This window comes from Oncorhynchus clarkii, chromosome 12 (assembly GCF_045791955.1).
Source record: "Oncorhynchus clarkii lewisi isolate Uvic-CL-2024 chromosome 12, UVic_Ocla_1.0, whole genome shotgun sequence".
NCBI classification, from domain to species: domain Eukaryota; kingdom Metazoa; phylum Chordata; class Actinopteri; order Salmoniformes; family Salmonidae; genus Oncorhynchus; species Oncorhynchus clarkii.
This window is the reverse complement of record NC_092158.1, coordinates 90133346-90156904: the sequence shown is the minus strand read 5'-3', so window position 1 is coordinate 90156904 and position 23559 is coordinate 90133346. Positions and strand designations below refer to the sequence as shown.

At 40.7% G+C, this 23559-nt stretch overlaps 1 pseudogene; it reads left to right on the top strand.

Moving 5' to 3' along the window:
* Window positions 1–5786: 5786 nt before the first annotated feature.
* Window positions 5787–11547, top strand: LOC139421619 (zinc finger protein 180-like; annotated as a pseudogene).
* Window positions 11548–23559: the final 12012 nt, after the last annotated feature.

Sequence of the window (23559 nt, the reverse complement as noted above, 5' to 3'; positions counted from 1 at the left end):
GACAAAGGGGAAAGTTTAGGAATTTTAGCAAATGTATTTTTTTTAAAGAAGAAAAAAAGATGCATACCTTATTTACATAAGTATTCAGACCCCTTTCTATGAGACTCAAAATTGAGCTCTGGTGCATCCTGTTTCCATTGAGATGTTTCTACAACTGGTTTGGAGTCTACCTGTGGTAAATTCAGTTGATTGGACATGATTAGGAAGTGCACACAACGATCTATATAAGGTCCCACAGTTGGCCGTTCATGACAGAGCAAAAACCAAGCCATGAGGTTGAAGGAATTGTCCGTAGAGCTCCGAGGCAGGATTGTGTCAAGGCACAGATCTGGGGAAGGAACCAAAACATTTCTGCAGCATTGAAGGTCCCCAAGGACACAGTGGCCTCCATCATTCTGAAATGGAAGATGTTTGGAACCACCAAGACTATTCCATTTCAGAATAAGGCTGTAATGTGAAATGTGTGTGGGGGGGTACACAACCTGTAGAAAAAACAAATACCTCTGCACTGCTTTGCAAAGCGCAAGAAGTATGAATTCCCTGACTTCTACTGAGGTCGTATCACCATAAATGCTGCATGGCCAATGCAGATGTCGGATTGACCATAGAGCGCCCAGACGCACAATGTGCTTCTCTCTCTCCTGCCAATTTGTGCACATTCATTGTTTCATAACTTCATTGTGTGAATTGTTTGCGTTTGATATCACTTCCCCATTACAAATCACCAGTAGTGCATTCAAACGTTAATTCCTAATCTACAATGTTTGTTACTTTGGTTACAGTAATTTCTGTTAATTGCATTCAATATAATTATTACAGTCTTCCCGGTATTATTGTCGGAGTCGACACGTTGTTTGCAGACCGCACAACCTATGCTGCACTTGTGAGAAACGAGTTTTGGTTGATTTCATTCCATTTATGAGTTTTGTCATTTTAGTCAGTCCTTTGTTTGTTTGTCCTGTCAATGTTGAGTAAGGACCCGCATGCATAGAAGTAGGCCTATAGGCTACCTGGCCTGCGGGCAAATGTATGTGTGTATATAAATGTGCCCATTTTGGAGATAATATTTCTGATTGGCTTAACACACCATCACTGTTGATCTTCTCAAAGTAATGTTTTCTTCACCTCAACCGGCAAGCAAACAAAGTCTGTTTGAGAATTACAATAGTTACGCATTTTGTATTTAAAATCTTTCCAGCGTTCTCCCTTTTTCAATAACCACATAGTGTGAAAGGGAAAAATGTCATGCTCTGATCCAGTGGAAACGTCAAAAATAGGCTGATCACTTATCAGTGCTTGACTTGGACTGAAACAGGTTCCGGTACTCATTTTGGGTGCTGGTACTGTTTATATTTTGGTGCAGAAACACCACAATACTTTTGAGCTAATATTCTACAAGACAAACAGGAGCTTTAGCAGTTGAGGTGCTGGTACTCCATTGAGCTCCTGCTCAAGTTTCTTATCCCTTGTGCAAATGGCCTACAGCTGTGTCTGTCCAGAGCTCATTGGCACAGGAAACTGAGGGTCCAGAATATTTTATAAAATGTTGCAAGTTCGCTAGCACTATTTTCAGGCCGCACGCACCCTTAATAGTTGATACAATGTTTCAAGTTTGTTGCAGACAGGCCATTTGTATGTAGTCAATGTGATTGATAGGATATTTAATTTTATCAGGATGTTTTCTACCTGCAGGTTGAAAGGTTTTTATTCGTTGGCTTTATGTTGGCAATGGAAGTTACTTTTTTAGGTTTGTACCATTTTAGATTTGGCTAGAAATTGGATTAACCATTTGACAATGATTTTGAGATATGTAGACGTTATTATAAATTTAAATGAAACTGTTTCACAAAAATGTGCATATGAAAACCATAACTGGCACACAGATCAGTAGAAATGGTAAGAAATTGTCATTCCACATGAAAGGTTGCGAACTCTTCTTGTAGCCTATTACTAGTAACTTCAGGAGAGTAATGGCAGAATCGGAGAAAGCCAGCTGGAGCGGGAGAAGAATGGTTGGGTCAGGTTACGTTTTTCCTTCTTCTGGTTATCTAGATCTCTGGTGCCCTCTTGAGGCATTTGCCTTATTTCATCAAACCGTAAGCTCAGTGCATATAGTTGATTTTATTAAAACACATTGTGTTTATAAATGTCTATAAATAAAAACATACACTGAAACATTTAGATCAAATGGATTGGTTAAAAGAACAAATTAATTTTGGTCTACAGAATTTTTTTTGTCGGGATAGCCCTAGTCTGAATACTTTCCAGATGCTGTATAGCATGACGATTTGACGAATATCCACTTTGTTAGATCAGATTTGTTGAACGGTCTTCATTCCATTGACTCCTTTACTGCATCTAAAATATGCAGCTCTGATCTAGGAGCAGGTTTCCCCTGTGTCCATGCACACATTGTGGCCTAAAGCGATAAATGTTATATATTATATTGATTAAAAGTCACCTTGTCTGAGAGCGATTTACATGTCCTGCCTACACGAAACACAGCCCTTATTTTAAGTGTTTCTAAAATCTCCTATGGGAAAAATGTAATGGTGGAAAAACTATTGGAACCTTTTCCCTGCTTGACCACTAGGTTTAATGGGTATTATGACACGTCCACGGTCGGGCTCTATAGAGAGAAATAGTGATGGCATCTTTTTATAGGCACTAATTTTGCCATGGTTCTTTGAACAAAGCCATGGGGAAATTGTATGGCGTTTTTGGCTAAATGCCAAAAATAAGGTCTGTGGGAAACAGGTTTCGGCGCTGTTTCTGTTTTTGTTTTGAGTCTTCATCAGCTAATGTAACTTTTTGTGAATTTAGAAAGCGTTTTTGTTACATAAATCCAAGAGAGAGAGCTGCCCTATAAAAAAAAATATAAAACAAATGTGAGTTTGCTATTCACAAGAAGCATTGCCTGATGTGAACCATGCCTCGAACAAAAGATCTCAGAAGACCCAAGATTAAGAATTGTTGACTTGCATAAAGCTGGAAAGGGTTACAAAAGTATCTTTAAAAGCCTTGATATGCATCAGTCATATGGTCAACCAGTATAGACAAATTGTCTATAAATGGAGAAAGTTCAGCACTGTTTCCACTCTCCCTTGGAGTGGCCGTCCTGCAAAGATGACTGCAAGAGCGCAGCGCAGAATGTTCAATGAGGTTAAGAGGAATCCTAGAGTGTCAGCTAAAGACTTACAGAAAACTCTGGAGCATGCTAACGTCTCTGACGAGTCAATAATATGTAAAACACTAAACAAGAAAGGCATTCGTGGGAGGTCACCATGGAAGAAGCCTCTGCTGTCCAAATAAACCATTGCTGCACGTCTAAAGTTCGCAAAAGTGCACCTGGATGTTCCACAGCGCTACTGGCAAAATATTCTCTGGACAGATTAAACTAAAGTTGGGTTGTTTGGAAGGAACACACAACATTATGTAGAGAAAAAAAGGGACAGCACACCAACATCAAAACCTCATCCTAACTTTAACTGCTACTCTCTGTTTTATCATATCTGCATAGTCACTTTTAACCATATCTACATGTACATACTACCTCAATTAGCCCGACTAACCGGTGCCTGTATATAGCCTCACTACTGTATATGGCCTCGCTACTGTATATGGCCTCGCTACTGTATATGGCCTCTACTGTATATGGCCTCGCTACTGTATATGGCCTCGCTACTGTATATGGCCTCGCTACTGTATATGGCCTCGCTACTGTATATGGCCTCGCTACTGTATATGGCCTCGCTACTGTATATAGCCTCGCTACTGTATATAGCCTCGCTACTGTATATGGCCTCGCTACTGTATATAGCCTCGCTACTGTATATGGCCTCGCTACTGTATATGGCCTCGCTACTGTATATAGCCTCGCTACTGTATATGGCCTCGCTACTGTATATGGCCTCGCTACTGTATATGGCCTCGCTACTGTATATGGCCTCGCTACTGTATATGGCCTCGCTACTGTATATAGCCTCACTACTGTATATAACCTCGCTACTGTATATAACCTCGCTTCTGTATATGGCCTCGCTGTCTTTGTACTGTTTTTATTTCATTACCTATTTTTCACCTAATCCCTTTTTATAATTATATATATTTATTTCTTTTTGAAATTGCACTGTTGTTTAGAGCCTGTAAGTAAGCATTTCACTGAAAGGTCTACACCTGTTGTATTCGGTGCACGTGACAAACTTTGATTTGATTTGGAGGGAGCATCATGATTTGGGGCTGCTTTGCTGCCTCAGGGCCTGGAAGGCTTGCTATCATCGACAGAACTTGGGAATTAATTTTGTCAAAACATTTTGCAAGAGAATGTAATGTTGGGTGATGCAATAGGACAATGACCCAGAACACAGAAGTAAATCAACAGAATAGCTTCAACAGAAGAAAATACGCCTTCTGGAGTGGCTCAGTCGGAGTTCTGACCTCTGATTGAGATGCTGTTGCATGACCTCGAGAGCGGTTCACACCAGACATCCCAAGAATATTGCTGAACTGAAACAGTTTTGTAAAGAGGAATGGTCTACAATTCCTCCTGACCGTTGTGCGGGTCTGACCCACAACTACAGAAAACATTTGGTTGAGGTTATTGCTGCCAAAGGAGGGTCAACCAGTTATTAAATCCAAGGTTTCACATACTTTTCCCACCTTGTGAATGTTCACACTGTGTGTTCAATAAAGACATGAAAATGTATAATTGTTTGTGTGTTATTAGTTTAAGCAGACTGTCTATTGTTGACTTAGATGAAGATCAAATTGTATGACCAATTTATGCAGAAATACAGGTAATTCCAACGGGTTCACATACTTTCTCTTGCCACTGTATCTCCACATTGACATGATTGGTTGGTGGGAGGCGGTACTTCCTGTATAAACACAAACTCCCTTCCTTGACTACTTCCTTCCAGCAGTGTGTATCAGGGAGATTCCTAGATGTGAGAAGTGTGCAGGAGGACCTGAGAGAAAGGAATGTGTAGTATTGATGTAAAAAGTTGTGTGTATAAACTGTAGGGGTACACATGGTGCTGGAGATCAGATGTGTCCAGTGAGAGGAAGACAGGTTGAGGTTACCAGGATCACAGTAGTGCAGAAGGTGTTGTATGCTGAGGCAGTGAAGAGAGTACTAGAGGAAGATGGGTCCAGGGTGAGGGATCCTGAGAGGATCCCTGTAATTAGGCCGATGTCAATAGAGAGCGATAAGAATAACATGCGTCAAGTTTTTTTTAAATGTTTTTTTTGCGTTCATGGCCATGGTTGTCAACAGTAACGCAGCAATAGAACATAAATCGAAGTGCATAGATGTGGTGGCAGCTGCAGAGAACTACTTGGGAGTATGAGATTTTACTGCAGAAGAGTTACAAGGTGTTTTGAACGATAATATCCAGTCCTCCCAGGCTGTTGGTCTGGTGTAAGATCAGAGGGCCAAAGTAGTGGGATAATGAGGTTTTAATGGGTGTAGGGTCAGTGGTGTAAAGTACTTGAATAGTATTTTACTGGGTGACTTCCAACGTTTACTTTAGTCATTTTCTATTAAGATATCTTTTACTCAAGTATGACGATTAGGTATTTTTTCCACCCCTGTGCAGCACTAGTTAGTAGTTTTTTCCCAAAGCGTAATGAATTCAGACGACAGAGTAGTAGGCTGATACACAGCCAATACAGTACTTAGCTGCATGCATCTATTACAATTGTATGCGGACCGCCATAATGCCAAAGAAGAAGAATACCACTTCCTTCACCACAGCTTTGAGTCTGCTGCGTGAAGCGGAAGAAGTATGAATGCACCGACTACTGCGGAGGTTGCATTGCTGTAAATGCTGCATGGCCGCTGCAGACGTCGGATTGAACATACATCGGGTTTTACTGGTTCGTTGCACGGATAGCGCAGCGGTAATCCGTCTTGTATTTACAAGGCTAGCTTGTATGTATAGCTTGTAATTTGTCTGGTATTTTTTAGGCTACACTTACTGTGCCTCAGACAATTAACTATCTGGACTTTCGAAGGGGACGTTGTTCCAACAGACTCTCGGGTAGAGTTAGACGAACAGACAACAGGATTATTGGTGGATAGGGTGTTGAACGTGTTATTGACTCTAATAGATAATGTAAAATATTATCCAGGATCTTCCTGATGTAAGATTAGCCTACATCAGACATTTATTTGTCACAATTTAAGTCGAGTTGTGATATTTAAAATTACGTTTGATTGCTCTGGTCTAGCTGTTCTTTATATGCATGCTATGACAAAGAATAACTATTGTACGGTACATATTTACTGTCATTTTTTATTTTATTTGAAGAAACGTTGAAGAAAGAATAGCTTCGACGATGGATCGGGTACGTTTGGTTTACTTTTATTAACAGTATAAAATGTATTGGCCTAGTTTATCTTCGATCTTCCATATCATTCATTCCATTTGAACAGCTGGACAAAAACAATGATGGTAATAAACACTTGGGATATTTTGTCCTTCAGCGAAGTAGCCTACTAGCCTAAAGCACACAGATTGATACAAGGCAATGCGCAACGAGCAGGTAAAGTCAGAACCATGGAGAAATAAGCCAGAATGTTTTTACATGGAAGCCAATCCAGAAACCTATGCCATTACAACCTACGTGTTGTGATTGTGTTGTTTGATGCTGTTAGTTCATATGCCTGGACACAGCCGATACAAGAAGGCAGAGACGGAGAGCACAAAATATTTTGCTTGTAATTTACTTGCCTATTTAAATAAAATAAAAATCGGACTTGTAAACAAATATTGATTTAGAGTTACCTCAAGTCGCAAAGAAAACAGAGGCTGCCTCCACTATTTAAGCACCATTTCAACTTCAACATCATCTAATCACCAATACCTAGTCTACTAAATTGACAACTAAAAGATACCAACAGCGATTTAGTCCGATCAACCTAAGCTAAATATGTCTATCCATGGTACTGATATCTGTGTGTGAGTGCAAGTAGAAAAAAACATGTTCACGCACCCAATTTGTAGAGAAACGCTAATGCCATCCTCCTCTTTCATGTTCGCTGAACGGTCTATGACTCTGTCACGCTTGTATTTTTTGTTGTCCTAGGTTACCTGGCTAGAATGTTTGCTCGCCTAGCCTAATTTCCATTCATAGTCAAGGATCTTGTATTTTTTGTTGTCCTAGGTTACCTGGCTAGAATGTTTGCTCGCCTAGCCTAATTTCCATTCATAGTCAAGGATCTTGTATTTTTTGTTGTCCTAGGTTACCTGGCTAGAATGTTTGCTCGCCTAGCCTAATTTCCATGCATAGTCAAGGATCTTGTATTTTTTGTTGTCCTAGGTTACCTGGCTAGAATACTTGCTCGCCTAGCCTAATTTCCATTCATAGTCAAGGATCTTGTATGTTTTGTTGTCCTAGGCTACCTGGCTAGAATACTTGCTCGCCTAGCCTAATTTCCATTCATAGTCAAGGATGCGCCAGGCCAGCTAGTTAATAACCAATTTTCGAAATTATTAATCTTCCTGAGAAGTAACTGAGATGCGCATCGCGCTATGCACTGGTAAAACATTTCATTGGGGCAATTATTATTTTATATGTTGTGTTATATTCCATTATATTATAGTCGTGGGTTTTCAGTATTTCCTGTGCCTATTTAGCTGAAATTCTTTCATAGGATTAAAACAGCACCATAGCTTCCATAAAGTGACCATAGGACTTAAACATTTAACTTTGTAACTGCAACCGGTTTTATTACATGTTACGTGCACATTTCAGTCCACTAAGAACCAACGATGTGCGACCTTTTTGTAGCTTTTCTGATATGGCTCATTTCTTTTCAGGCAAATCTCAGAGTTCTATCTGAACGGGTCAGCAACTTGGAAACTGTACAGCTGCTATATAAACTTAGTTTGTTTGTCCAAAGTCCAGCAGCTAGCCTCTGTAGCTAGCTTGTTTACAACAGTCAGCTGAAAGAAAGCAAGCTAGCTAGTTTAGCCTCGTGATTTCGGAAATGTAGCTGTTTACTTTGTGCATATAGCCTACATAATATCGCTGAATCTACGTTTAAACTCAGAATATGCTATTCTGTTCTTTGGAATGTTTTCCGTTTCCTAATGTTTCTTAATTCCCGCCTACAGATGTATTAGACTTTTTAAAATGTAGACAACATGCATCATTGTTGGATTCTTATTGTATAGGCCTATCTCAAGTCCCGGCTGTGTGTTAACTTAATTTAAACTATTAACTTAATAAATAACTTACTCAATAAATGAATAATTTTGAAGAACCTGGTCCTTCTCCCACCAGTTGTGTAGCTACCAGTCCCAAGGGTCCCCTCAAGGAGGTATAGTCACAGACATCTGTAGGGTACATTGCTTTATAAAATAAGCAACAACCGCCTAGACCAATTTCAGGATTTAATTTAATCATATAAATTGACCATATTGTATAGCGTTAATGTTTTATAGGGCTAAATAATGGTAGGCTAACATCAAACCCATGGCCCTCACGCTAGATCTCCTTCTGCCTACATAATATGTTAAGGAATTCCTAGTTATCTTTCCTTCCTCCGTTACTGTGCACTTATTCACTTCCCTTCACTGATTGGAAATTAAATGACTGGTATAAAACATATCGTGGATACACCCACTAGCCATGACTCCAATCTAATTGTTTCTCTTTGGTACAATTTTCACAACTCTAAGCACAAAAATCTGTTTCAAGCTTAAAAATATTTTCCTGTCATTTGTTTTTAAACTGCTAAAAACTGAACTACGAAACCAGAATTATATAGTGTGTAGTTTACGTTGTTTTTTTTTTGTACTAAAATAAATTAGTTTATTCCATTCATTATCTGAATGTTGTTGATACACTGTAAGCTGTTGATTTTTAGATGAGGATGCTGTTACAGTAACAAGTCACATAAAGTGGATCTTGAGCAATGTTGCATGGGGCAGAAATTGCACCAGGTTACACTACCTTTTTACTGTAGGTTTCTACTACATGTTACAATACCCTATATCTGATGGTTTTGTCTATGTATGTACTGTATAAGAATACTGAAACTATGAGACTAACATTTTCTCAGCATGCTCCAAGTGGGATAACTAGCAGCAGTAGTTCTGGTGTTTAGGTTTTTCATCACTGGTTATTTGAACAACATGATTTAGCAGGTGTTACCATCTTTCACATTTCGAGAGAGACTGGGGAGCTCTTCATTCCGGTTCTGCTCCTCGTTCTAGCATCTCCTAATCTCTCCCAATATGTATGAACCCAGAACTTAATCGAGTGACTGACCAATTACGTGACACTTAAATTCTGTGTTAACCATCATTAACTCAGGGTGAAAGATGTGTTCAACTCCACTGAATGTTGAATCAAAGGTTCTGAACATCAGACGGGATATTACAAAAATATATACCACTTCCATTTGAAAAATTGGCAGACGTGATTGAGAAACTGTACATATGTGTAAAGTAGTGAACGATGACACACTTCAGGAGAATGGTGCATCCTTATAATACCTCCTGTCAATCAGAGATTTAGACTAAAGTAATCGAACGTTTGGTCTAATGATATTCTATGTACAATACTTCCTGTGTTCACCAGGACAGAGCTAGCCCGTCCCCCTCCACCCTGCCAGAGTCCCCGGGTTGCAACTCTTCCGGTAGCGCTTTACTGCTGGGTCTGAAGAGGGTGTCGGTGCGGCTGGTCGACTGCAGGAAAACAGCAGGGCAGAGTGGAGCTGTGAGAGAAGGACACGAGGATGGAGATTTGATTTCATCAAGTAAGAACAATGGGGTGTGTGGATTAGACTACAATCTGATTCTGCAACTTCTGTTGATTTGATAAAAAAATATACACTCAGTTACTAGTTTATTAGGTCACCCATCTAGTACTGGGTCGGACCCTCCTTTGCCTCCAGAACAGCCTGAATTCTTTGGTGCATTGATTCTACAAGGTGTCAAACGTACCCCAGGGATGTTGGTCCATTCTAACGCGATGGCATTACGCAGTTGCTGCAGATTGGACGGCTACACATTCATGCTGCCAACAGCCCGTTCCATCTCGTCCCAAAGATACTCTATTGGGTTTGCTCAGCAACAATGTTCAGATACGTTGTAGCGTTCAATCAATGCTCAATTGGTATCAAGGGACCTAAAGTGTGCCTGGAAAACATTCTCCTCACCAGATCACCGCCTGTACCGTTGACACCAGGCTGGATGGGTCAATGGACTCACCGCCACATGACCCACTGTATGTAGGAGCGATCAATTTTTGTGAAAGGGGGGGTGGACCGAATAAACTGTCCGCTGAGTGTATGTTGCTATATTATATGTTTATGGACCCATATTTCCAAAACCTAGTTACTCAATGTATTTTGTTTCAAAGGGGACTCCCATAACCATCGCTCTTTCAGTGGAAGGTACCTATCATCTGGGGAGCCTCAACAACATCATGTTGCTGAAGAGGCAGAGAAGAGTCTCTTCAGATCAGATCACCTCAAGAAACACCAGCAGAGAAATACAGTGAAGAAACCTCACCACTGTTACTCTGACTTTGGGAATAATTTTACTAGACTGAGGTCCTTAATTCACCAGCAGATTCACACTGGAGAGAAACCGTACTGCTGCTCTCAGTGTGGGAGGGGTTTTACTGCATCTAATGCCTTAAAATATCATCTGAAAATTCATACAGGGGAGAGGCCTTACCCCTGCCTTGATTGTGGGAAAAGCTTTGCTAATTCAGGAGGCCTGACCATACACAAGCGTTTACACACTGGAGAGAAACCTTACAGCTGTGAACAGTGTAGGAAGAGCTTCAATCAGTCAGGCCACCTGACTACACACCAGCGAACACACACTGGAGAGAGGCCTTATAGCTGTGATCAATGTGGGAAGAGATTCAATCAGTCAGGAGAGCTGACTACACACCAGCGAACACACACTGGACAGAGGCCTTATAGCTGTGATCAATGTGGGAAGAGATTCAATCAGTCAGGAGAGCTGACTACACACAAACTAACACACACTGGAGAGAGACCTTACGTCTGTCTATGTGGAAAAGGCTTTGCTCGAGCTTCCACCCTGACTAGACACCAGCGAACACACACTGGAGAGAAACCTTATAGCTGTGATCAGTGTGGAAAGAGCTTTTCTCAAACTTTCTCCCTGACTAAACACAAGCTAACACACACTGGAGAGAAAGAAGCCTTATATCTGTGATCAGTGTGGGAAGAGTTTCAGTCAGTTATGGACCCTTTATTTACACCAGTGAAGACACACTGGAGAAGGAACCTTATGTCTGTCCAGGTGGGAAGAGCTTTGTTTATTTAGGGCCAATGAGAGAGAAAAACCCACCAGAAAACAAAAACATGCCGTATTTCATCTCCCTCCCTTCCAGCACCGGTTTCAGACCCATAAATAAAGGATCAATAGAAAACATCTAGTGAACAGTCATATCCATCTCCCATTCTTAAACAGTTGACTTAGTCTGATCACCATGGTAACCTCTGTGCAGCATAATATGCAGCTCTGATCTAGGATCAGGTCTCCACTGTGTCTATGTAATATCACACATTGGGATCTAAATGGATAAATGTTATCATATAAAATGTTATAGTGAACCTGTGTGGGGGTGGGGGGGGGGGGGGGGTGTTGATAATTGTATCTTTCATACACATGATACTATTATAATGTCTTCATGTAGAATAATGTTTCAACAATAGGTGTATATTCATTTTTAAATAAATTATCTTCTAAACAAGAACTTATCACTTTCATTTTTTAAATGTATATCTACATTCATTAAAAGGATCCTAAAACTAATCAATGAGGCATTGAATAATATTCATGAGGTCAAGGAAAGAACTATGTATGCTGTCTTGTAACAATAGTTCATGTAATAACTTTTAGATTTAATGTAATAAAACCAGTAAATGTAATATCTTCCTGGTTAATATGATAATTTGTTATAGTATATATATAGTATATAGACTTTTTCCACTTAATGTAATAAGTTACGTTATCAGGTGAGTAACACATTTTTAAATGAATAACATAATGACTTCAACCTGATCATATAACACCTAAACTAATGTTTGTGTTACTACACTAATGTTAATGCACATACCACCCTCCACCAATTACAAACCTATTCACCTGTACTCACACTGTCACGTTCGTCGTAATGAGTAGACCAGGCGTGAAGAGTTCCACATATTTTTAATAAAGAGAAACTCAATAAAGCATAAATGAAATGTGAAGCTACTGGTGTGCACTCAGGCAACTCAATGTAGACAAGATCCCACAAACACAAAAGGGAAATGGCGACCTAAATATGATCCCCAATCAGAGACCACGATAAACAGCTGTCTCTGATTGGGAACCATATCAGGCCAACATAGACATACAAAAACCCTAGAAGAACAAAACTAGAGTACCCATTCTAGACACACCCTGACCTAACCAAAATATATAGAAAAACAGGGATATCTAAAGTCAGGGCGTGACACACACAAACATACACTCTAATCTTCAAATCGTATTGGTCACATGCATATATTTAGCAGATGTTATTGCCGGTGTGGAAATGCTTGTGTTCCTAGCTTGAACAGTGCAGTAATATCTAACAATACACACACTTCTAAAAGTAAAATAACGTAATTATTGAAATATACACGCCTGTACAATTTTATATATATATATATATATATATATACATACATAATGATAAAAAATAAACAGAATTTATCTGTAGGCCTTATAGTCAATGAGCCAGGGTGATCGGTTGTCTCAATTGGGGTGAAAATGTCTCATAGATTTGTTTTAAGGTCTATGTCCCTGGAGTAAAATGTGTTCTATCATTGCATCAATGGTAGCTTTCTGTGTGTTATCACTCTTTCTATTCATCCCTCCATCCCATTCAGTTTTCCCAATCTGGGTTTTACCCTATGACAATGTCAGCATACAGGTTATTACTCATGTTTACCCTTTAATCATATTGGAAAGCTTAGATTCACAGCTGTCCATTCAGATCAACAGAACTTTGATCTTCGACCTTTAGAATACAGACTTACCTGTATACACTGAGTGCACAAAATATTGAGAACACTTTCCTAATGTTGAGTTGCCCCCACCCCCCTTTACCCTTAGAAAACCCTCAATGTATTTTTTGAATGGACTCCACAAGGTGTCAAAAGTGTTCCACAGGGATGCTGACCCATGTTGACTCAATGCTTCCCACAGTTGTGTCAAGTTTGCTGGATGTCCTTTAGGTTGCAGTTCTTGAGACAAACCGGTGCTCCTGGCACCTACTACCATACTCTGTTCAAAGGCACTTCAATATGTTTTTCTTGCACATTCAACATCAATGGCACACATACACAATACATGTCTCAATTGTCCCGAGGCTTAAAAATCCCTTTTTAACCTGTCTCCTCCCCTTCATCTACATTGATTTGAAGTGGCTTTAACAAGTGACATCAATAAGTGATCACATCTTTCACTTGGATTCACCTGTTCAGTCTATGTAATGGAAAGAGCAGGTGTTCCTAATGTTTTGTCTTCTCAGTGTATGTGTTTCTGTATCTCACTTGTAGAAACGGGCTTGCTACATTTTCTGGTTGTAAGCAAATCACAATATCCAGAATTCATAGCGATTTCAGGACTTGGAGAACCGCCCTGTGAAGGTTTATCCAGTTGATGTGAGAAATATCTAAATGTTTGTTTGTAGCCACAACTTTGAACCAGAGGATTTTGAAAACGGACCTGAAGTCTCAACTCATTGGGTTGCCATGTCGTCCAACATTGAGAAGTGATGCTCTTCTATCAAATAATGTTTTCCCTCTTTTTTTTCCTCTTCATTTCAAAGATGAAGGCATCCAGTCAGCCAACATCAGAGCAGCAGAAAAGAGGACAAATCGGATGTAAGGTCGCTAACAAACTAGCTAGCTAGTAAACTACATTTGTATATCTAAACCAAAATCTTGCTATCTTTCCTGATACGCTGGCTAGACATTCCAAAGCATATCAATGTAATTAGCCAGCTGTTATCTGGCTTTGTGATTTGTTAGTTTTTGAGCTTGTTAGGTATTAGTAAGGAGGGGATTATCTGGGTGACTAACTGGTGTCTGTTGGGGGTGTGTATCAGTGGAGGCTCCTCCGGAGGAAGGGGAGGACCCTCCTCAGTGATTTTTCAGAAACATTTAAATTGTAAAACATTGAAGTTATCCTTTTTAGATGAAACTATAGTAAATATAATCACATTACAAAGTAATTGATTAAAACATCTCCGCATGTGTATTTCCCACCGTGACGCATGGAGGAGGTGTTATGGTGTGGGGGTGCTTTGCTAGTGACACTTATTTATTTATTTAGAATTCAAGGCACACTTAACCAGCATGGCTACCACCGCATTCTGCAGCGGTATGCTATCCCATCTGGTTAGGGCTTAGTGGGACTATCATTTGTTTTTCAACAGGACAATGACCCAACAAACCTCCAGGCTGTGTAAGGGCTATTTTACCAAGAAGGAGAGTGATGGAGTGCTGCATCAGATGACCTGGCCTCCACAATCCCCAGACCTCAACCAAATTGAGATGGTTTGGGATGAGTCGGACCGCAGAGTGAAGAAAAATTATAGATAATACGTATCGGTGCTCATCAGCCATTGGACATAAACATTACACAACAAGTTGGAAATCGCAAATTCAACAATGAGTGGTTTGAAAGGAATCAGTGTATAACTGCAAGCGTTGCAAAGCAATCACTAGCCAACTATTCAGTGGAGAGGGTGTGTGGTCCAAGTCTGGTCTCTTTTCCAAGCTTAAAAGGATAAACATACACATACAACATTGTGGGCCAGAAACTGTTGAATATATTGGCCATGCTGTCAATCCAGCAGGACTTCTGCCGCGTTTAAAACAACTGGAAACTGAACTGGGAAATGTCAGACTTCAATGAGTTCAAGACAACTGGGAACTCAGAAAAACGCAAGCTCAGACCGGGAAAATACGTGTTGAATGGTCATCCACCTCGGAATTCCAAGTCAGAAACTCTGGCCTCTTTTTCTAGAGTTCCGATCTGAAGATCACTGACGTCAAGATACAACCTTGTTTTTTCCCCAGTTTTCAGTTGACTTGAAAGTATCATAAATCCAGAGGAAGACAGACTTTGATGACACAATTTGCCCATGCCACCTTCCTGTTCAAGTGAGCATAGCACAAAGTGAGTCCAAAAATGTATTGTATGCTGCTGCATAAATGATAATATAATATGCTCAGCAACAATATGCCAGGGAGATATGTATACTGTAGCTAAGAAAGTAATACTAAATGTATGTTGTGTAGTAAGCTGTTAGTAGCCCATGTGCTTTACCCTAATAATTTGATCCCTTACCCCCTCATAACTTAGCCTACTGTTCTGACATGTAGCCTATAGCCAGTTTTCAGAGAAATATCATCAAATATTGTAAAAGCTTTCATTGTCTGCTTATATGCCCCCTTTATTTATCCTATGATTCTGACTTGGTGTACAGGGATGATACTGTAAGAACGGCGCATGTTCTGAATTCTGTTCCTGTTCATTTTAGAAGTGCTAAACAAATAGTTATGTGACTACGCCCATGTTTACGTTGACTACTACTATGTTGCTCATCGTCTTAATCAAAATTTGATTGCCTCTTATCTGCTCATTGTTCCCCATCATTCCCCTTGGGTTTCTGTACAGGTCTTTGTGACATCAGCTGATGTAAGAAGGGCTTAATAAATACATTTGATTGATTATGCCATAGTTTGTACATCTCAATTGTCAGTAGAAACCACATTTGCAAGTCAGCCATATCAGCATTCTTTTTTTTTTAAGGAGGTAAATGAGGCTGAATGAAATGTTTCGCTGCCCGACAAGGCTCTGCTGATAGCCAGGTGTAGCATGACAAGGATTCACTCCATGGTGCTGAAAAGAAAGCTCTTCTGCTGGGACAGCTTTATGTAGGCCTTAATAGTTTGTGGGAACCAGTTGTCACTGTTATAGTGCAATTAATGTATTGTTTAGTGTTGTGTTGTTGCCTTGCTGGCATTCATCCCCCTCAAAAAACGTAGGCTTTGCCCCACCAAGATTTACATGCTAAAATGGCCATTGTGTATGGCCACTGCAGAAGTCTGATTGAACATAAATCGGACTTAACTGGTTCACTGCACCGATCGCTCATCGGTAATCAGTATGTTATTTACGAGGCTACTCTTAATGGGCCTCAGCCAATAACCACAGCTGGACTCTGGAAGAGAACGTTGTCAGAGAGGAAGAGGCAAAGTGAGAGGCCCAACTCAAGGGAAAATCTGTCTCCCTCCAGCAGGTGGTGTTTGTCAGTTTTTTTCGCCCACCAAGCAAGGAGTTTTTGTATGGAGGTCAATGAGAGTGTTGAATTTGGTCATCAAAAACGAATGGCTTATTTGATTGAAGTTTCTTAGCCTGCACTCACAGGACTGCTACAAGCTTTTGGCAGGTCGCTTTTGCGTCTTCCATTAAGGACCGCTATAAGCGCTAGAAAGCCATCTAGCCATGAGCTAATTTGAAAGACGATAGCAAGGAATTTCTCTAATCTCAAATTCAGCCTGCCACCTTCCAGCAAACCACAGCCAGGCGGAGGCTGCAAGCTATTTCTGTTGTTTCTATACATACCTTAGATTTGTTTTGATTTTAATTTGTTGTAACTTGCAAATGTAAAAACAATACAACCACACATGGACATAATGCATTTGCAATCATTGAGGATGACACAAAAGATGTGATACAAATAATAATTTAAAGTTTAAATAGATTAATGATATTGATTATGCCAATTTATGTTTTGACATGAATTTAACATACTATATATATATATTTGAGGCAATACAGCAGTTATATCCTAACAATAAATGACTCCCTAAACCGCCTCACCCACTTGAAGAGAGGTGTTGATGACTAAGAACAGTAGGTGGCGGCACATTTTAAACACCACAGAAGAAGCCGGAAAGCATCAACAGGAAGTACTTTGTTACCATCCTCTATCTAGTTTTCAAACCAAACACATTTCCACATCCTTTCCCAGGATGTTTCTAATGTAAGATTAGTCTAAATTAGACGTTTATTTGTCACAATTTAAATCGAGTTTTATATTTAAAAAGGTGTGTTCTAGCTTTTCTTTATCTGAACGCTGTGACAAAGAAAGTAACTGTATCGTAACTCTTACTGTCATGTTTATATTTGAAGAAACGTTAAAGAATACAGTTGTTTCCATGATGGATCGGGTAAGTTTGGTTGACTTATGAACAATCTGTTTTCTGTGGTGTATGAAATGTCAAGGCCTATTTTTCATCATCTTTGATCTTCCATGTCTATTCGTTCCATTTGAACAGCTGGACAAAATAAACAATGGTGGTAATAAACACTTGGGATATTTTGTCCTTCAGCAAATTAGCCTACTAGCCTAAAACACACAGATTGATACAAGGCAATGCGCAACAAGCAGGTAAAGTCAGAACCATGGAGAAATAATGAGGGCAAAGCTACAACTTGCAGTAGTGGTGCGTGGGTAAAAGCGTCAGACAAGCCAAGCAAGAAAAATAGCCATATTACTACCTGCGTTGTTTGTTATATAACCTGTTAGTTCATAAGCCTTGACACAGCTGAGACAAGAAGACAGTGGCAGAATACATTCAACCAGACCTTTGTTACATCATAAAACTAGAGAGCAACATCTGTCCTGTTAAGTTCACAGTTACAACCTACAGAATGATACAGCAAGTTAATGTTTCCAACGTTTTCGGACTACTAAATGTTGCACCCCTGCCAAAAACGATTTAGTTAGATAAACGTAGGCTAAATATGATGCGTCTATCCATGGTACTGATTTCTGTGTGTACATTGCGAGTAGAAAAAAACATGTTGACTCACCTTAACTTGTGGAGAAATGCCGTCCTCATCTTTCATGTTCCCTGAACGGTCTATGAGTCAGTCATACAGTACACACTTTTAGTTTTTGTTGTCTTTGGCTTCCTTGCTAAGATAAATGACCACCACAAAAATGATTTTGTTTTATATTCCATTATATTGTAGTCGTGAGTTGTTCAGTATTTTCTGCGCCGATTTGGTAAAAATGATTGCAGCGGATTAAAACGGCACTAGCTATAAAGTGACCATTGGACTTAAATGTTTGTTTGACTACCTTTTGTAGATGCAACAGTTTTTATTACATTTATAATGTATCTCTCTCGCATGCACATTTATGTCCATTAATACCTTTTTGTAGCATTTCTGGCAATGCCAACTAAGTTTCAGACAAATCTAACTAACTAACTTATCTATAGTTCTATCTAACCTGGTCAGCAACTTGGATGCTTGGCAACAATACAGTTGCTATTCGCTAAAGTTAGCCTCTGTAGCTAGCTATCTAACGAAAAGGCAAATAAATGTAGCTATCTGTAATTGTTGATGGAAGGTTTGTTACACAAATAACTAAAGCCATTAGCTTGCTAGCAGACAACAGCTGAACATCGACAGAAAAGCTAGCTAACGATAGCAAGTTCACGTCCAAATGCCGCTCGTAGCTATGTTTTGTGGCAAAATGTACATCCGTTTTTTTTAAATGCCACACTGCTGCCTTAGAATACCTTAGAATGCAATGGTCTTCTGCAACGCTAGCTACTCCATAGTCCAAGCTACGGTAAACGCTAGCTAGCTACTCCATAGCTACGGTAAACACTAGCCATATTTCACTGTCAGACAGGACACAACTCAATCTTGCTGAGAAAACAAATCAAATCAGATTTTATTGGTCGCATACATATACTTAGCAGATCTTATTGCAGGTGTAGCGAAATGCTTGTGTTCCTAGTTCCAACAGTGCCGTAATATCTAATAATCCACAACAATAATGTTACATACATCTAAAAGTTAAAAAAAATGATTTAAGAAATATATAAATATTAGTCCAGAGTATAAATACAGTACATTCATAAGTATGTGGACACCCCTTCAAATTATTGGATTTGGCTATTTCAGCCACACCTGTTGCTGACAGGTGTATAAAAATGAGCACATCGCCATGCAATCTCCATAGACAAACATTGACAGTAGAATGGCCTTACTGAAGACCTCAGTGACTTTCAACGTGGCACCACCACCTTTCCTACAAGTCAGTTTGTCAAATATCTGCCCTGCTAGAGCTTCCCCGGTCAACTGTAAGTGCTGTTATTGTTATTAAGTGGAAAAGTCTAGGAGCAACAATGGCTCAATCGAGGAGTACGCCACACAAGCTCACAGAACGGGAACGCTGAGTACTGAAGTGCGTAACGCGTTAAAATCATCTGTCCTCGGTTGCAACACTCCCTACCGAGTTCCAAACGGCCTCTGAACGCAATGTCGGCACAACTGTTCGTCAGGAGTTTCATGAAATGGGTTTCCATAGCTGAGCAGCCGCACACAAGCCTAAGATCACCTTGAGCCAGTCGCGGTTCGAGCTTGTATGGCTCCCTGGGCGAGCCATACAAAGCTTTCAGCTTTGAAAGCTCCTCTGCTTCAGCTACGGTCACTGGAAGAGTAAGACAAATTCTGAGGTCTGGGGTCTCCGGCGCCGGTCCACAGTCCGGTTCTACAAAGGCGGAGGGATCAGCGTAAAGAGGGGGGGCTGCATCCAGAACCGGAGCCACCACCAAGGGTAGATGCCCACCCGGACCCTCCCCTATAGGTTCAGGTTTGCGGCCGGGAGTCCCAAACTTTTTTGGGGGGTACTGTCACGCCCTGACCTTAAATATAAAGAAAACAGAGATATCTTGGTTAGGTCAGGGCGTGACTAGGATGGGTACACTAGTTTTTGTATTGTTTAGGGTTTTTTGTAGGTCTAGGTGATTGGTATGTCTATGGTGGCCTGATATGGTTCCCAATCAGAGGCAGCTGTTTATCGTTGTCTCAGATTGGGGAATCATATTTAGGTAGCCATTTCCCTTTGGTGTTTGTGGGATCTTGTTCTATGTTTAGTTGCCTGTCTGCCCTATTCGTATAGCTTCACGTTTCGTTCGATTGTTTGTTGTTTTGTTAGTTGAGTTTCAGTTATTAAATATTACGTGGAACTCTACTCATGCTGCGTCTTGGTCTCATCTTTATGACGAACGTCACAAGTCCTGAGTTTCCCAAATTAATTTTCTTCTTAGAACAGAGTTTGCAGCAGAAATGGCTGTTGTTGTTTTTTCAGAATACACCAGACAACTTCTAGGGATTTTTTTCACCACTCACCAAGGTCTTCCTGAAATACTGGTGGTGGCAACATCTTCCTTCACTCTCATTCCCTGGGGAAACAAAGTTAGGTGGTACCTCACTTGGTCCTGTGCAAACAAGCTGTGTCTGAATTCTGTCAGTCAGCAGGGTCTGTAGACAGTGATTCATCCTCAGCAGCAGGATCTGTAGACAGTGATTCATCCTCACCAGCAGGGTCTGTAGACAGTAATTCATCCTCAGCAGCAGGATCTGTAGACAGTGATTCATCCTCAGCAGCAGGGTCTGTAGACAGTGATTCATCCTCACCAGCAGGGTCTGTAGACAGTGATTCATCCTCAGCAGCAGGATCTGTAGACAGTGGTTCATCCTCAGCAGCAGGATCTGTAGACAGTGGTTCATCCTCAGCAGCAGGATCTGTAGACAGTGGTTCATCCTCAGCAGCAGGGTCTGTAGACAGTGGTTCATCCTCAGCAGCAGGGTCTGTAGACAGTGGTTCATCCTCAGCAGCAGGGTCTGTAGACAGTGATTCATCCTCAGCAGCAGGGTCTGTAGACAGTGATTCATCCTCACCAGCAGGGTCTGTAGACAGTGATTCATCCTCAGCAGCAGGATCTGTAGACAGTGGTTCATCCTCAGCAGCAGGATCTGTAGACAGTGATTCATCCTCAGCAGCAGGATCTGTAGACAGTAATTCATCCTCACCAGCAGGATCTGTAGACAGTGATTCATCCTCAGCAGCAGGGTCTGTAGACAGTGATTCATCCTCAGCAGCAGAATTTGGTGGGATGCTGCTACAGGCGTTTCTAAAGGAGAGCACATGGGCATTAGTTTACGCATGTTATTCACAACATTTATAGTGGTGGAACATCCCACATACATACCCAGTAATAATAAAATCATAATTGTTACCAACAATATGGAAACTTAAAACTTTGCGAAAGGGAGATTATTTATTCTGTTTGTTACGCAGGGATGCACACACATGTGCGTGCACACAAACCCACCTGAAGAATCCTGCTGGGGAGAAGTGGAAGCAAATGGGTCTTCATCCTCAGACAATATTTGTGGAGACACCTGTGTGGCTGAGCAGGTGGGCGGCTCCTCATCCTGAGGCTCCGAGATAATTTCTGAAGAGGCCTGTGTGGCTGAGAAGGTAGATAGCACCTCATCCTGGCCAATGCCAGAGGGTGCTCCAAAATATTTCAGAAGTGCCCCTTAATTTGCACTTAAACACTGTTTTATATTATTCTTAACGATTTCGCAAACCAGAAAAAAATGCAACTATGTCTGTGAAACTATATATTAACAGTATTATGAATTAATTGTGGTTTATTTGGTAGCATTTCATAGTGTGACTGATTTGACTAATCCCCCACTCCCCCTACCTCGGGCTTCCAGTGGGGAGACCTGAGGTCAACCTACCCCTGTCTCCACTTCTCCATCTCGTACTTCTGAGTGGGAGACCTTCCCAGTCGTGGTAAAAGTGTAGATGCCAATCAGGGATTTTTTTTATAAGTTCAAAGATGAAAAGGCCTGGAAGGAGGAGAGATGACTAGAAATTATTCGGTTGGCTGTTTTATGTGTGGATTAATTGTCGGAGTAGAAGACCTTGTGCATTTCAGGTAAAATAACAACTCAATGTTTATATCCCAGGACAAATTAGCTAGCAAGTGCAAGCTAACTAGCTAAATTGCCATACATGTAATGCTTTTCGACCTGTCCCCAAATTAATGTAATTGGTTCAGAGTTTGTTTTGATATTTTAACCTGTGTGTCATGATCGCGTTTGGTGTAGGGGGACAAAATGCATTTATGCACGATAGCGCACGATGGTGCACGCACGCAGCTGGTTTGGATTCCGTGTAAGGCTCGCTGCCGACGGACAAATCTTGGTTTGGCAGATGTCAGGAGAACGCTACCTGCCCCAATGCATAGTGCCAACGGTAAAGTTTGGTGTAAGAGAAATTATTGTCTGGAGCTGTTTGTCATGGTTCTGTCCATTAATTCTAGTGAAGGGAAATCTTAACGCTACAGCAAACAATGACATTCTAGACCATTCTGTGCTTCCAACTTTGTGGTAACAGTTTGCAGAAGGCCCTTTCCTGTTTCAGCATGACAATGCCCCCCTTGCAAAAAACAAGTTCCATACAGCAATAGTTTGTCAAGATTGTTGTGGAAGAACTTGACTGGCCTGCACAGAGCCCTGACCTCAACCCCATCAAACACCTTTGGGATGAATTGCAATGCCGACTGCGAGCCAGGCCTAATCGGCTAACATCAGTGCCCGACCTCACGAATGCTCTTGTGGCTGAATTGAAGCAAGTCCCTGCAGCAATGTTCCAACCTTAATTGGAAAGCCTTCCCAGAAGAGTGGAGGCTGTTATAGCAGCAAAGGGGGTACCACATGCATTTGGAATGAGATGTTTGACGAGCAGGTGTCCACATACTTTTGGTCTTGTAGTAGATGTGATGAGATAGTCGTGTACATCCTACACAGGGACACTCTAAGTCAATCTTAAATGAATCATTGTTTATTATCAGCATGCTCTAGAGGTCAAAGTCAAACTTAGGATGCATAAAGTACCGTTCTGAAGGTATCTCCCTCAGGGCAGTCCCGTTAGATCTCTTATATACTGGTTACAGACACGTTACAGAGTTCATAGGGTTGGTTCCGGCATGTCTGGCACAGTCTCATCTCTATCATAACTTATAGAACATATTCTGGCCGTTCTGCCAGATGGTCCTGAGGAGGGGGTCATGTTGCCCCCCTTCATATTTTTACCAAGTACAGGCAGGATTATTAGGATTAGAAGGATTATTTATAACACTATGAACATTTTGAAGACTGTTCTTCACATGATAACATTTTCCATCACAGGATGTATAGACATTATGGACAGTATGTGTATAGAATTACTGGAATATCTGTAAAATGCGTAGGATTGAGTCGTGATCTGATTTTCCGAAGGGTGAGCAAATATAGATGTAAACAGCACGTTGTTCATTGCATGCTTGTTAGCACCAGAAAAACATCAGAATAACTCTGCAACACTTTAGGCTAGAAACAAGCTGTAAATGGCACCAGAAAGACGTGGCTCTATTGTACATGGGGATAACTGTATAAATTGATATTCATTTAATTTCGGGGGAAAGTAAAAACAAATTGATGGATTTGGCTTTAAATAGTACATAATAATGAGCAGCAGTAGTTTAGGTGTTTTGGTTTTTCCTCTGGTTATTATGACAAATCACGTTTTCGCTGGTGTTGGCTTCCTCTGAATTTTGGAAAGGGGAGGGGATATTCGGCCTGTATCTTGAAAGAGAGG